Consider the following 17,139-nt stretch of genomic DNA (forward strand, 5'->3'; position numbering starts at 1 on the left):
CTGCCGCTTCCAGCAGCCCCCATTGGCCTGGAGCAGCGAACTGCAGCCAGTGGCGGAACAAGTTTGGGAACCACTGGCCTAAATTCCTCTGAAAATCTGGGGCTTAGTCTCGTTCTGACTCAGTTCCCTATCTGTAAGATAGGATGATACTTTTTTCTATCTTGTCTGTTTAGTATGTAAGCAAATTCAGGGCAGGAATTGTCTCTTACTTTGTGTTTGTGCAGCACCTAGTGTAATGGGGCCCGAATTACAGTTGGTGGTCCCCATAAGCTACTGGAAAATGTATAATAAAACAAATCACTCGTACGTCCTTTGAAGACTAGTACGTGTTCTTCTAGAGTTGCAGGTATCCAGTCTTCAGTGGGAGGAACAGATTTTGCTCAGTATTGGAGAACGTTTGTGCTGAACAAATTCTTTGTTTTTAAGATGTATTGTTCTGGTATAAGAATTCTGCCCAGGGCTAAGATCAACACCCAAATACCATCAGTCACATTCAAACTGATCAATATTCACCAAAACCCCCAGTCCCTTATCCAAAAGGAATTCTTGCTCACACACTCACTGTGATGGACAGATAGAGGCAATGGACATGCCCCACCTGCTCACTGTCTTCTTAAAGGTTTTGGAAATCTCTAATACCTAACATCGCCTTTGATATTTATTTAACGTTCTGATACTGGGAGTGTGTCTGTCTGTTACAAATGCAGCCTAAGGTGGTGCATGCCTCCAGTATTCTCAGAGAGGCATGTATGAGCCACATTGATAGTATACTGGGGTGTTATTGGATTTTAATAATCTGAGCACCATCAGTCCACCAGACATTCTGGCAAGAGAGTGATGGCAAGAAAAGAGGGCTGAGAGTGGGGAACGTCTGAAAAGCATGTATACCCACCCCTAAGGCACAAATAAAGTAGCAGAAATGTCAAGAGTCCCAGGGACACCATTAGCAATCAAATGAAAAATATGTAAGTGGTGCTATTCTACTTTGTTCAGGTTCCTGCGGTGGATTCAGCACCATGGTCTCTCAGTATTTGTGGCTGCACTTTTTCCAGTTGTGTTGTGTGCATGTGTGTGTTCAACACAGAGGTTGGGAGTTTCAAAGGGAGCTGAAGGGAGCTGGATGCCAAATTCCCGTTGAATTTCTCTGGGAGTTGGATGTTTAATGCCCTTAGGCCCCTTTGAAATTCCCACCCATAATTTCCATCTATCTACTGAACAGGGTATATGCCCCCAAATTATCTGCAACTCGCTATTTCAAGGCATTTTAGTTGAGGAAGGAAAGTGGACTCTTGATGTAATGTAATTTGAATATATAGTACTGGTGGACACCAGGCATTGAGGAGTATCATAAGGGGAAAAAAAAATGCAAACTATGGCCTCAATTCAGCAAAGCACATGTTTAAAGTTAAACTCTTGAGTAGTTCCATTCATGTCTGTAGCATTATGCACATACATGGGTCAGAGTCATGATGCCTACCGTGCAAGAAAAGTTCCCTCAATCTTCTTTATTTCTGCTTCTCTGCTTCCTCCTTGCTTATTATCTCCAGCTGCAACATGCCTTGTTATATATAACTTACGTTGTTATCTCCACAGAACAAGGTCCTTCTCTTTATGCTCTATGTGAAGTTTCATGAACACCTCTGCACGTAAATCTTACAAGTGCAAAAAAAAAAAGTAATTAGTGACAGTGATTTCTTTTTCAAGTAGGAGTGAGAAGTGAATGCAATCTACTGACTAGAGTAAGACAACTCCTGTTTCAGTGGGCCAATTCCTCAGCTGGTGTTAAATCAACCTACCTCCATTGACTTCACTCGGACTATGCTGATTTACACCAGCTGAGGACATTATTCAGTGGCATAACATTTGAGTAAAACAGTGTGAATAGGGCCCACAATCTGTAAAATGCAGATGATGATAATCATCTCCTTTACAGGGTTGTGTTTTGAGCCTTAATAAAGTAATGGGGTGCTCTGAGACCCTCTGACACATGGTTCTGTGCACAAGCAAAGTATTTTGAACAGCGCTGCTTCTTTGCCACTAAAGAACTGAGTTCACTAGCACAGCCTCAGATACAGGTATTTTTACTGCTCTGTCATGGCACTGGGAATTGAACTCACAGTTTGAGGACATCAGAGGGAGTAAACGGCAGGCACAAGAGGGCCTTTAAATTCAACACAGGCTTTTCTTGGGTTGAAAAGTTTGGGGGTAGTTGTTACAAGCACCTAAAAACACCCTCCATTCCTGCCCAGGTACTTTATTCATTTTTAATTACTGTTTTATCTCTAGGGTGACCTAACTGCATACATTGCTTGATGTTATTTTTTCTGTTCATTTCTCAGTATGTTCATTCTTCTCCTTGTGCTGAGTTATTGAAGTACTTACTGCAACAAACACATTGAATAGGGGAAAATACACCTCTTTGACTTGTCAGTTTTCTCTGACTTTGAGGCATCTTTGTTCAAAGCAGAAGTTATGGTTTAATTGATCTTTTCGTATGTTAGTAAATCCTTGTCTAACCGTTCCTTGTCTTTCCACTGCGGCATTTTGCTTACACTTCAGGGAGAAGAGTTTGGTGTCCAAACTGGGGGGCTAATCCTCCACTATTGATATCCATGGAAGTTGTGCAGTTGAATTCAGTGGTGCAGGATTGAGCCAGCACACGGGAAAAGCTCCATTAACTTTCATGGAGTTACTGCTCATTTGTGGCAGTGTGAGAGGAAAATATGGTTACATAATTTATAGAAGTTGGTCTTTTCAATGGGAGCTTGTCACTTAATTTCTTTAGTCTCCTTTGAAAATCAAAGACTCAAACTGTGTACAGTTATTTCAGTTTGTAGTGAAGGCTAATGCACTTCATTGTTTTCAACACACCATTAGCTACTCTCCTTTAGGACATTTTAAAAAGCTACTACAAAACCAGGACATTTTAAAAGCGCTATTCAGTGTTATGAATTTCTTTTTATGGAAGGATAAATATAATTCTTCCAGCTGGCAAATATTTGAACCATTTCTTCTTTTGGGACAAGGTGAGCTTTACAAGCAGCATATGCAGCTGAATTCATGTCCTATGCACCATGTTGGCATTTTAAATTTATCAAAGATCAGGTCTTGGATGCCTGCACTTTAAAAGGTGAGACAAACAATAGGGACTTTGAAATATCGTGTACACTTTGGAAATGATTTATTATATGTATGTATTTCAACATTTATTACATGATGTCTTGTAGGTAAATACTTTGAATTCCGGGAGCATAGAAATACAAAATCTGTTGCTGTGTGTCTGGAGATCAAATATTATCCCAAATTTTCAGTACTAGACATTTTCAATGAAGATCCTGCTTTTTTATTTTTTGTAAATGTCCCCAAACTCCTAGCTGGGATATTGATTTGTGCTTGTTGGTCTCAGTTCTTGGCCATAACAGCATCACATGATACTGCTTAGGAGGATGACATAAAGCTTCCCTTTGTGTCCCCTCAGTTCTTGGCCTTCTGTGCTGGCTCCCAGAATAAGTTGGAACAGACTGATGGGTGCTCTATTTTGCATGGGTACCAGTAGTCCCAAGGGACCTCTCTGGCAGCTGGTGATCAGCGCTAAGGAGTTCATAGAATATCAGGGTTGGAAGGGACCTCAGGAGGTCATCTAGTCCAACCCTCTGCTCAAAGCAGGGCCAATCCCCAATTTTTGCACCAGATCCCTAAATGGCCCCCTCAAGGATTGAACTCACAACCCTGGGTTTAGCAGGCCAATGCTCAAACCACTGAGCTATCCCTCCTTAGCCATGCTCCTAACTGCAGGCAGATGTAGTGGTACAGGAACTGCTATTCTTGCTCTACACCTGAGATTCCCCTCACCAGAAAAGGGACCCTCCTTCTGTGGCCGCTTAAGCTCTATATTTATGCCCAGAATCAGCCGGTGAGGAGGGTCAAAACAGCCAGGCCACAACAGAGAATCAAGCTCTTCCTGTTTTTCTTTTCTTTTCTTTTCTTTTCTTTTCTTTTCTTTTCTTTTCTTTTCTTTTCTTTTCTTTTCACGACCAGCCAGTGATCTTTTGTCTCTAACTTTTCTCATGATCGAGGGGCCAATCCTACAAAGGCTTACTATCAAGTGTAGTAAGCACTTCAAATCCATTGAAATAAATGCCAGGCTTTGCACTAACTTTCATGGGCTTTAGACCTCAGCCTGAGGTTGATAGCATTTGCAGGTCTGGCCCCCTATATATTCTTTCACTATCTTCTGTTGGGAAAGAAATAGCAAATTATTTGGCCAAAAGTTACCCCCAGAAAGCTTTAATAAAATAATATGCATGCATCTCTGAATGATACCACTAAACTTTGTGCCACTTGAAATGACGTTTTGACTGATCGAAAATTATTTTTCCCCCAAAATTCATTTAATGGAAAATGTCTAATTTCATTTTTTTATATAACCACTCCAATTTGGAATGGAAAGAAATTTCAAAGTGTTGGAATTTCTGTTCCTCGAAAATTCCAAGTTTCAACCAGCTTTAGCATGGACATTCCTTTGTGGTGGGGAATGGGCACATTGCCTGGTCTCCTTGACTAAAATTGCCGTTTACACCCACACACACAGTGTGCTGCATGAAAACTGGTTGTTATTTTCTATCTGCATTTCAGTGATTCTCTATTTTAGTCTTTGTTTTCTAACGTGCAACAGTAATGGCTGTGAAACAGTTTGTTATAATCTTTGGGATTAATTTCCGGAAAAAGATCACCTTTCAGTGCAGACATTTTGCATGCTTGCTCTTTGTCCAAAGGCAAATTTTGCAGTTGGTTGAAAATTTAAAGAAAATCCTTTCACCCATTTTTGAGTTTGTCTTAGGCAAACCGACATTATTCCATCTGTAGAATAATATCAGCACATTTCCTACTCATACAGTTAACTTACAAACAGGCAAGTTTTGGGACTTGAACATTGACATGTGAACAGTACTGGGCCCAACAGGAATAGCTCCTTGACAAATGGCCTACGCCTCCATTGCCTTGCACCCTGTGTGGTCAATAATCTTGTACTAGAGCCTGTTTCAGTTTCCATTGATTTCAGTGGGAGCTAGATCAGGGCCTTACAATAGCATGAGTGCCAAGTGGACACAAAATGCTACCTCGTAAGGTTTTATGTTGACTTTGCACAGGTGCAAAATGGCTACGTAAAATGTAAGGCAGTGAAGAATCAGACCTTGTCTCCATTGGAGGTGTTTGAGAAAGAGGGCAGGAAGCTCATTTGCATGAGCTATTCCCCAGGTAATCTCAGTGCTTCCCAACCAGACTATCCTCCGTGCAGCTTGAAATCTAACTTGATATCTTTTTTTTCATGAGATTACAAGTTTGCTTGATAAAAGTAATAGTATTGATGTAATATACTGAGACTTCAGTAAGGCGTTTGACTTGGTACCATGTGATATTCTGATTAAAAAACTAAGAATTGAATAAAATTAACATGGCATACATTTAATGGATTAAAAGCTGGCTGACTAGTAGGTCTAAAAATGTAATTGTAAATGAGGAATCATCATCAAGTAGGTGTGTTCCTGGTGGAGTCCCGCAGGGATCAGTTCTTGGCCCTATGCTATGTAACGTTTTTATCAATGGAAGAAAACATAAAACCATCACCGATAAAGTTTTCAGGTGACACAAAAATTGGTGGAATGGTAAATAATGAAGAGGGCAGGTCACTGATATAGTGCAATCTGGCTCAGTTGGTAAGCTAGGCACAAACAAACAATATGATTTTTAATATGGCAAAGTGTAAATGTGTACATCTAGAAGCAAATAAAGTAGTCTATCCTTACAGGACAGGAGACTGTATCCTGGGAAGCAGTGACTCTGGAAAAGATTTGGTGGTCATGGTGGATAATGAGCTGAACATGAGTTCCCAATGTGATGCTGTGGCCAAAAGGTCTAACGCGATCCTTAGACACATAAACAGGGAAATCTTGAATAGCAGTAGAGAGGATATTTTACATCTATATTTGGCACTGGTGCAATCACTGCTAGAATACTTTATCCAGTTTTGGTGTTCACAATTCAAGAAGGATGTTGATAAATTGGAGAGGGTTCAGTGAAGAGCCATGAGAATGATTAAAGCATTAGAAACCTTATAGAAAGAGACTCCAAGAGCTAAATCTATATAGCTTTACAAAGAGAAGGCCACGGAGTGACTTGATTACAGTCCATAAATATCTACATGGGGAACAAGTATTTAATAATGGACTCTTCAATCTAGCAGAGAGAATTATAAAACACTTCAATGGTTGGAAGTTGAAGCTTGACAAATTCAGACTGGAAATAAGGTACATTTTTAACATTGATGTAATTAACCACTGGAGTAATTTACCAAGACTTGTGGTGGATTTTCCATGACTGGTCATTTTAAAATCAAGATTAGATGTTTTTCTATAAAATATGCTCCAGATATTTTTTTTTCTTAAGTTGTTTCTTAAGTAGAGGAGGTCTGGCTAGATGATTACAAGTTATGTCAGAAGAGAACTTGGCCTGAAAACCAAAAGTTCATCAGAATAAAATTTTTGAACTGATAGGGAATTAATAGATTTGATATTCAAATGGACAGATCTTGCAGTGATTCCTCTGAAAGTCCACATTTATTATCTATTATTAGCATTAAAATAACATTGTTATCTTTAATGTGAAATGAATAATTATTTCATGTGACAAATAATGTGGACTGCTTTTAGCTGGTTGTGAAACATTTTTAAATAGTAACAGAAAGCACGATTTTTATGAGGTCACTAGCAAAACTTATAGATTGAGTTGAAGTTATAAAAAAAATCATTATATTTTAAAGGGCTCTCTAACATTTTCATTTATATGTATATGTACTAGCTTAACTCCAGTAATTAATAAAATGCACTTGCCTCTGTTACAGTTGTTATTGTTAGCATAGCCAAGAGCTCAAAATGTATGCAAATGTAAGGACAAAACAACAATAAATGCTTTTAGTTATCCTCTAACACTTGGAGATAACGGGATAAATAATCCATAGTGGATAGGTTCTGAGAGAGCAGGTCTTTGACATGAAAATGCTTGTTGCTAAGGCAACTTGTTATATTTTGCATAGCAAATATGGTTTGGATGAATACTGCTTGTGTATCTCCCTAAGGTCTTTTGGCTGCAACTTTATTTTAATTGGAACTCTTCACCTGGCCTTGGATATTGCTTATGGAACAATCTCGGACACACTTAGGGCATCTCTACACAGAGACTTAGTGTGTGGCAAGGTTAAGTCGACAGCACACCAGCTTGCCTGGTTCTAAAGCTACATTGTGTGTTTCGACGTAGTGCTGCTGGGATTATAGACTCCATGTAACACACAGGAACTTGAATTCATTCAAAACTCTAAAAGAAAAATTCTGGTTGGTCCTTCCACATTATGGGTGGAGTTGGCAGCATCCCCAAGAGTTAAGGTTGCCCGGCATTTTCCATTATAGCACCAACCAGACTGGTTAAATTCATGGATCCTCCATTTTTGAGGTCACAGGGGTAATTCTAGCAGCAGCTGAGAGGCCTGCAGTTATAATGTAATTCAACAGGAATCCTCCCGTTCTGTTTGTGAAAGCTAAGTCTCCTGCTTCTATTACTCCTGTTCCTGACAGGAATGATTGCAAGGGCAATGGGTGGTATGGAAGGCCTATCACTGACAGGAATATGGGCACATTATGCTACTATGAAAGCAACATTAATTTGCTGTTGTTTTGGAGATAAAACCATTTTCTCCAAGCCAATTGGCACATTATTGGAAGATGGGGTCACTTTACTAAGACTGCAGACTCTTTGGGACAAGGATCATCTCTGCCTTCGTTCATGTACAATGTCCAGCACAGTGTGGCCCAGAGCCCTGATTTGGGCCCTCTAGTTGCTACTGCAATTCAAATGATATTACTGCTGGTGACAATAAGATAGAGTTAACGGGAATATTGGAAGGTTAGTAACAATTAGCTAAATTTCATGTGGTCATAGAGTTTTGTTTGAGGGAACTTCTATAAAAAGTCTAATATTAGTAGAGTTAAAGTAAAGTAGCACACAGAGGCCCCAGTCAGGATCAGGAATTCATTGTGCTAGGTGCTGTACAAAGACATGAGTTCCCAATGTGATGCTGTGGCCAAAAGATCTAACATGATCCTTTTTAATGAGCATCATCAGCATGGAAGCATGTCCTCTGGAGTGGTGGCCGAAGCGCGAAGGGGTATACAAATATTTAGCATATCTGGCATGTGAATACCTTGTGACTCCTGCTACAGAAGTGTCTGTTCTCACTTTCAGGTGCCACTGTAAATAAGAAGCAGGCAGCATTATCTCCCATCCACGTAAACAAATGTGTTTGTCTTAGCGATTGGCAGAATGAGAAGTAGGCCTGAGTGGACTTGTAGGCTCTAAAGTTTTACACTGTTTTGTTTTTGAGTGCAGTTATGTAACCAAAAAAATCTGCATTTGTAAGTTACACTTTCATGATAGAGATTGCACTTCAGTACTTGTATGAGGTGAATTGAAAAATACAATTTCTTTTAGTATTTTTACAGTACATGTATTTGTAATCAAAACTAATAATATAAAGTGAGTCCTGTGCACTTTGTATTCTGTGTTGTAACTGAAATCAATATTGAAAATGTAGAAAAACATCCAAAATATTTAATAAATTTCAATTGATATTCTATTGTTATAAGTGTGATTAATCACGATAATTTTTTTAAATCACGATTAATTTTTTTGAGGTAATCGCGTGAGTTAACTGCGATTAATTGACAGCCCTAATTTTTATATAGCTTCCACACTGTAGAATGTATCCACGGCCTTTTGCAAAATGAATCAAGAAAACAAAAATTATTTATGACCACACAAAGCATTCTATATAGATCCTACCACTTTTAATTTCAAAGAGGCTGAGCAAATTAACTAAATCAGTCACAGCACACATCAAATGTTACCGGTCCAGCAATCAACTGATTTAAATTCAGCTGTAAAATGCCTTAGTTAAGCATATTAAGGAAACTCTATCATCATTTGCACATCTATGAGGCCTTTTATCCAGAAAATTAAAGTGCTTTTCAAAAACAGTTCAACCTGCATTGAGGTTCACTACCAATAGTCTTAAGTGACCTCTTTAAAATATTGCTGAGGTTAGCCGTACAATGTTGTTTGACCTTTAGTTAAAGATAACCTCTACTAAGTAATCAATTTGACAGGTTTCACTTTATTAATGAAAGAAGCCCTAGTGTTTGGTATGCACTGTCTTTGTCCATTTAACAAACTGAGTCACTGAGGTTAGGTGGGCTAGTTCTAGGCAGGATTGCCCGAAGGAGTGTATTTCCTAGTATTTTGTCCAGAGTGCATTTAAAGGCTAACCGTTAGGGCTTCCACCACTTCCTTTGGATTTTCCTTTTCTTATCATCCTGTTTCTTCTATTGTGGTTACTCCTGCTTAGACCACCAAGAAAGCTCCCAGCCCACATCTTTGTTACTCTTCTCTGAACTCACTCCAGTTTGTCTACTGAATCTTTCTGGCACTGAGGTTCGAAGAACTCAGTGCAGTTTGTTTGCGGGCCCAGAGCTTGGTGTATGGAAGCCAATGTAGCTATGACAATTTATACTAGCTGAGGATCTGGCCCTAGATATGGTCTCATCAGTGCTGCAAGAAAAGGGTGATGGACTCTCTAGTACATTATGTACTGCCTCTCCCTCTAAAGCCCCACATCAGATTTGCCCAATGCTCCCTTTGCACAGATTTCATCTGGGCTTTTCAGAGGTGCCCAAATGCCAGGGATCCTTAAAGCCCAGACTTCAGGTCTAGGAAACTTTCCATTCACCCAGTCTTCCCCACCTTCAGGTGGAAGTGTCATGTTGATTAAATGTTGTCCTGGTGGGATATATTGTTTAGCTTGCGAGAAGCATACTCTAGAATGTGGATTTTAGTCTAACAGCCAAAACTCCTTCTTACAAGCACGTGTAAAGCAGAATTCCGACCCTTACCTACAGACCACTTTGGTGTTTTATTTCCATTTCCCTTTGCTATATTTTCATTGCACTGGTGAGCCTAGGAAGATGGCCTGTAAAATTGTTGTCACTGTTGTTGCCAGATGGCTGTTCAAGTCCTAGTCTTCCCAGTCCTCACTCCATAACACGTAGGTAGCTTGTTGATGCTACTCTGTCAAGTGAACAGATGAAAGCAGTGTATTAAGATTCCTGATGGAGCTTCCCTGTAGAGCAGGACAGAAGAGATGGTGACTGATAGCAATGACCTAAATAGAGCTGTGCAAATAATGGATTTTTTGGCTCACTGACAATTCAAAAAAAAAATGGGGACAAAAAAATTATTTCAGGTTGAACCAGAAGCCATGGCTTGGGGTGGAGCTGGGGCAGAATGGGGCTGGGTAGCGCTCCTTCCCTCCCCCATATGGGGCCTGCCCCAGACCCTACTATGCCACCCTGAACATTACTCTGTGCCCCCGTGGGGCGTGTGCCCCACGTTTGGGGACCACTGAGATAGGATGAGTAATGTCAGCAAAGATCTTTACCCATCACCAGGGGATGATTATCAACCAATGGGCAGAGTGCAATTGCTGTGCTATACCCAGTTCAGTACTCATAGACACTGCTTAGCTTCTTGCTACCAGTCAGCAGGCACATCTGGTTCAATATACCCTATTCTGTAATTTTCTTCTTGCAATTCTATGACTCTCAAGATGCCGTATTTCTTTCTCCTCCTCCTACATAGAACACTTAATGTTAATGATTTTTAAAGCTTTCTTCTCTGTCTGATTTCCATTTGCAGCCCTGCACAGACTGGGGATTTCAGTGTTTACAGAATTGCCCATCTATCCATCCCACAAGGTAAGACGAGGGAAATTTGATTGTTCTCCTATGATAGTTGCAAAAATCCAGAGGGCATGTGCCTGCCTCCACATGGAATTTCCATAGGAGAAATTATTCAATTTGCTGTATGTTGGTGCATCTCATCAAAATCCAATTTGGAGGGGGAAAAGAATAAGCCATGTTGCATGGCTGGTTGGCTGGCTGAGTCAACCCTTCCCTAGTGCCCCTTGTGAAAGCTTAAGCAAATTAACTCTAAACAGAAAAAAAGTGAAATAGCTATTAAAAGGATATGTTTAACAATAAATCACCATCTCTTCCCCTTTACTGGCCTAATAGGGCCTCATTGTCAATGAAACATGCTCAAGCGGTGGTATTCTATCCCTTCTAGCCTCTGGATAACTCTCATAGTTGTGGTATTTCAAACAAATCATTTATGGGCTAAGCTGTGCCCTTATCTGTCTTGGCTGAGCAGGGGAGTATAGGGTGTGAGACTCACCCCCCCAACTCCCTTATTCAGCCTACGCAGATCTTGGATCTAGGTCTGATGTGATGCCCCTGGTATTCAGGTATTGCTAAAGTGTGAGCAAATGGATAGAGAGGAGTCGGGAGGGAACAGAGCCTTGGCTCTGCACCCACCCTATTTACCAACCAGTAAAAGTGTCCATCCATGAGAGGGGGAATCAGCTACTTACTTCCCCTAACTAGAGAAAAAAGGAAGGAACTGACACTGAGTTGCTTTCTAGAGTTGCACCTGGGATATAGGAGACGATGCATGGTTCTTTCCTCAGGACAGCTACAAAGGCTCAGGCCTGGCCTACACTGGGGAATTAGGTCAGGAAACCTACGTTGGCTTAGGTAGTGTCTTCACTGAAAGGCCACAGTGGCGCAGCTGCAGCGATGCAGCATTTTAAGTGTGGACAAGCCCTCAGTCTACTTCTAGAAGTTGGAAAGGGAAGCGCCCTGTGGGAGTTTCCACTTGTAGGGCCAGATTCTGACACCCTGACTCTCAGTGAACAGTACATAACTCCACTAATGTTTTTATTGATTACTAATTCTGAGCAAAGTTCTGGATCAGTTTGGGCTTTTTTCCCCCCCCAACAGATTCAGTCCTCCTTAACATGAAGTCAAATGTCACATGGAAAGCAGATTTCAAGGCTTGTGTAAAAAAGATTCCTTGGGCAAAAAATCTAGAGCACATATTCATAGATTTTGAAGGCAAGATGAAGCCACTCTGATCACCTGGTCTGTCCTTATGCAGAGCACAGGCCATGGAATTTCACTCAGTGAGTCCTGCATCAAGCATAATAACTTGTTGTTGTATTAGAGCAGTCTCCTACAAAAGCATCCAGTTGTGTAGACATCCAACCCAACATATGTATGGTTAATCCATTATAGACAAACAGCGTTTCGTTTGCTTTACTGTCTGGCTTAAAAATCAGCCGCATGAACATGGATCGATTTCCTTCTCAGAGAATGGCCTCCTGATTAAAATCTAAAACAAACAAACACAAAAGACCATTAGTGTCACTAGTACTCCTTTTCTTTTTGCAGAAGACCATTCGTATTGTGCTCTAAATGAGCTGTTAGGCTGCTGCTCCTCCATTTTAGCCTCTGTGTACTGCCAATGTTTTCCCAAGACTCCGTTGAAATGAATGGAATATTAGGATGTACAGTTTGTAGTAGATTTACGAGCACAGCAGATGTGTTCTACCTCAAGGTAACTTCTCTATGTTCAGCTGCAAGCAACAGTTCATGCAGAATGGTGTTTAAAGTTGGATAATGGTTAATGTCAAATTGGTAAATACCTCTTTTTTTTTTTTAAATAACAGCAGGGCTGTTGTCCATTGGCAGTAGCCTAATATTCACAAATGTGCGTAAAGGGTAGAAGATGCTTTAATAAAAAAAAAATCTAATGTCACTGAATATAACTAGAACCCCACCTACAGCAAATAAATAAAAGGTGGTTAGCTGATTAAAATGACTCCCTGAGTTATAAAAAATAGAGGTTGAGATTTTCAGTCAGGCCTAAGAGTTAGGTGCCCAACTCCAGTTGAAAGTCAAAGGGAATTTGGCATCAAACTTCCTTAGGCATATCAGAAAATTCCAGCCAGAATATGTATGTGCTCTGTCATCTCCTGTCCCAAATGTTTGGAAAGGATGGGTGGGCATAAGCATGTTAGTTAGGGTGGGTAATTGTGAACTATGATTAAAGTAAGAGCAAGCTGAAAGGATGTATTGAATACAATGGAAGCACAGTGCTCACACTTTGGGCCCAGTGTTGGTTTTTTTCCCTTTACAAGTGGAGTTTTGTTCATGTTTCTCATTCTAAGGGGATAGGAGATTTTCAGTTGTGTGCGCTTTTCCTTAGTACATTTGCTTTGAGTCCTATACCGCCTGTGTGGTGATACTGAGGGCCTGATCAACTGGCTTCATTGGACGCAGCCCGTCGGCTTTTTAACTTCAGTGGAGCTGTGCCCACTGGTACCAGCTGCGGATCTGGCCTTGTTATGTATGTTTATGGGAGGGGAAAAGGGCTGAGCCAGTAACCTCACAGGGTACATCTACACGGCAAGCAGCAGCCTGCAGCGGTCAGGCTCAGAGCCTTCAGCCTGGGCTCTGAGACTTGTAGTTGCCCCAGTTGTGTAGACTTGTGGTATCACATCAGCCCGAGAAGTTCAAGAGGCTTGTGCCTTGACATGCTAAAGCTGCTGAGCTAATGACCTCTCAGAAGCTTGTGTCCTGACCCAGTGGGATAGAAGTGCTGAGCCATTGGGCCCACTCTAATTGCTTTGCATTTAGATACTGCAATTGCGGGGTCGTATTTACTTGAACTAACTATGAGTAAGGGTTGTAGCATGGTGGCCTTACGAAGTAAGGCCTTGCCTGCACACAGAAGTTGCCTGGTTTAACTTAATTACTTTAAGTGAGTTAGTTAAACGGATGTAAACCCTGTCCATAGTAGTTTTTATTAATTGTTAGTATTCGTATAATTTCAGTTCAAGAGTGACTTAGTTTAGTTCAATTCAAACACCGTCCCAATCAATTTAAGTTAAATGATATAAACACTAGCGATTACAGAGACCCTGTGGTTGGGATGAATGGCACACTATCTTTATATCCTCTTTATACAGACTCTTACCAATATGCTCTTCATCCTGAATAGTGGCTCTAAATCAGGGGTGGGCAAACTTTTTGGCCCGAGGGCCACATCGGGGTACGAAACTGTATGGAGGGCTGGGTAGGGAAGGCTGTGCCCCCCAAACAGCCTGGCCCCCACCCCCTCCCACTTCCCGTCCCCTGACTGCCTCCTCCTGGGACCCCCCACCCCAACCTGCCCCCCCGGGATCCCACCACCTATCCAACCCCCCCTGCTCCCTGTACCCTCACTACCCTGACCTATCCACACCCCCACCCGTTGACAGGCCCCCCGGGACTCCTATGCCCTATCCAATCCCCGCTGTTCCCCAACCCCGATTGCCCCAGAACCTCCGCCCCATCCAACTGCCCCCTGCTACCTGTCCCCCACCCCTAATCACCCCCTGTCCCCTGACTGCCCCCGGGACCTGCTACCCAATCCCCGCACTGCCATGCACGCGTGCCGCCGCATCCTCCTTACCATGCCGCTCAGAGCAGCAGGAGCTTGCAGCCCCACTGCCCACGTGGCGTCGTAGCTACGGGGGAGGGGGAACAGGAGGGGAGGGGCCAGGGGCTAAACTCCCCGGCCAGGAGCTCAGGGGCCGGGCAGGACAGTCCCGCAGGCCAGATGTGGCCCACAGGCCGTAGTTTGCCCACCTCTGCTCTAAATGTTCACAACTAACACCACATGAGCCAGATTTATATTGTGTTAAGAGGGTCCATACAGCCTTTTCCACCAGCTTAACTAGATCAATTTTAAATCTTGCTTTAGCTCAGAGCTTTGTGTGTAAACAAGCCCTAAATCAAAATTAATGTAAAGAGGCCAAATTGTGCTCTTACCTAGTCTATGCTGGTTTAAATCTAGAATAATTCCACTGACCACATTGGAATTAATACAGATATACATGTATAATGGAGAGCAGATGCTGTCCTAGGGATTTTAAATTGATTTAATGTACAGATTGGGGAGGGTCCATAATAAGATGCAAGTTAGTCCCACTTTGTTTATATCTAGATTTCATTAGGATCATTTAGATATGGATGATGTCTATTTGTCCATTTCAAAAATTTCAGATCTCTGTGTCCATACATTTCTATTGTGTTCATTACAGTGTTATCTCAGGGCTAAATACTAAGGGTTACATTATAGATGTCCAAAAATATTGTTAAAATGGGAAATTGTGCCAGACCATGTTTAATTTGAGAATATATTGTGTATTTCCATACGTTTGTATTACTGAAATGGTCCTTGTCATTTTCATCTGCCTGTTGTCTCCACAGCTGAGGTGGTGTTTGTACCTCACTTATTCCTACTCAGGACTCAGAATACATTTTTTTTCATCTGAAATTTAAGCCTGTTCTTGGCTGGAGAAATCCATTTTCTGTTAGTGGGGTGCTCAAGTAAAAATTTCCCCAAACTACACCCCTTCTGAGGGGATGCAAGACGCAAAACAAAACATGAACACAGATCACTATTTTCAATAAGAGAGTATTGCGAGGGTCACTAGTGACATATTTATTCCCCGCAAATATTTCATTCAAACTATGTACCTGATCATGATCTTCAGCTATCTGATGGTAGCATTTAGCCTTAAGATCCTGTCTATGTGGGATGAAGAATCATGTTTGCTTAATTCATTTAAAACACAGGTGTAGATTGGTTCAGGATACATTGGTCTAAGTGTGATTTGATCAGAATATGTGGATGTCCTACTGTGTTTAAACCAAATAAACACAATTCAGCAAACAGTTTTCTACTCTAGACAGGGCATCAAGGCTCATCTAAACTAAAGAACTGCATCGTTTCAATGGCAAACAGTCCAACTAATTGGTTATAGCTATTTGCCCCTGAATTGATCCTGAGTATCCACACTACCTTGCTTGTATTGTGTACGTTGGTCCAGTATGTCCACAAATATTGCTCCTGCCAACTATTGCAGTATCTTTGAAAAGGATTGAGGGACCAAACGTGTATCCTGGGAGACCAGATCTATATATCCAAATCTTTTAGGAATCACAGCCTCTTTCTGCATTCACCATCAAAATGAACTATATCTCAGAGTAGCTGATGGAAATGGGCCCTGTGGGCCAAATTGTGCTCTGGCTTATGCCAGAGTAAATCTGAATAACTCCATTCAATTAAATGAAATGTCTGCCTTATGTACAGTGCTGGAAAAGTGGGTGAAATCCAGCCTGTCCCTATGGAAGTCAGTAGGGGTTTTGCAATTGGCTTCAGTGAAGGTCAGGTTCACTTCCTCCTCTTCCCTTCCCCTCTCCGCCCCCCACATACACAGTAATTTAGTCTAAACCATAAATAATATCATTCACTGTTACTAAGTCTCTTCTCTTGTTGCAATGGCATGCTTGATTTATACATTGAGGTCCATGGGCCAGAAAGCCAATAATCGCTCATTTTCTTATTTCATAGTTGTTTATTATTGACAATATCTGGTCCCTCTTTGTCTATGTGGCACATTGGTTTAGTGTCTTACCCTTTTATGAGGTTCTAGAGAACAGGGTTCAAATCCTCCATCATTTCACAACTGGAAATGTGGTTTCTTAAGCCTAGCTCATGTGCCCATGTTGAGGAAAAAAATAAAATAAAAGTAGAAGAAGGGGGCAGCCCATGCCTGGACTACCATGTTATGGGTTAGGACTGATGATCATTGGCAAAGCTTTCTCGGGAAACTCACATTGTTCATACAAGACTTATTAGTAGAGCTGTGCAAATATCAGATTTATTTGTGTATTTATTTATTGGTTTGCGGGCAATTTTGACCAATTAAAAAAAACTGTTTTGGGTCGAACCCAAAATCAAATCGTTTGAAATTTCAGCAAATAATAAAACAAAGTTTCAATGTGAACAAAATATTTCAGTTTGATTTTGAGCCTATTTTTACATTTTTAATTTTAAAATAATAAAATAAAAGGAAATTATGAAACAAAAGGTCATTCTGAACTGAAAAAAAACAACCCTGAAACATTTCTTTTTTAAAAAAAGTCAAAACAGAACATTTTGATTACTTTTCAGCAATTCTTTTGGCAGAAACAATTCAGCTAACCTGACACAAATTCACAAAACGTTTTGGTGTCACCAAATCTTCAAAGCCCTTCTCCCTCCTTCCCCCAAAAAGACGGAAAAACAAACAAACACAAAACCCTA

Source organism: Eretmochelys imbricata, chromosome 5 (assembly GCF_965152235.1).
Source record: "Eretmochelys imbricata isolate rEreImb1 chromosome 5, rEreImb1.hap1, whole genome shotgun sequence".
Taxonomy (NCBI): domain Eukaryota; kingdom Metazoa; phylum Chordata; order Testudines; family Cheloniidae; genus Eretmochelys; species Eretmochelys imbricata.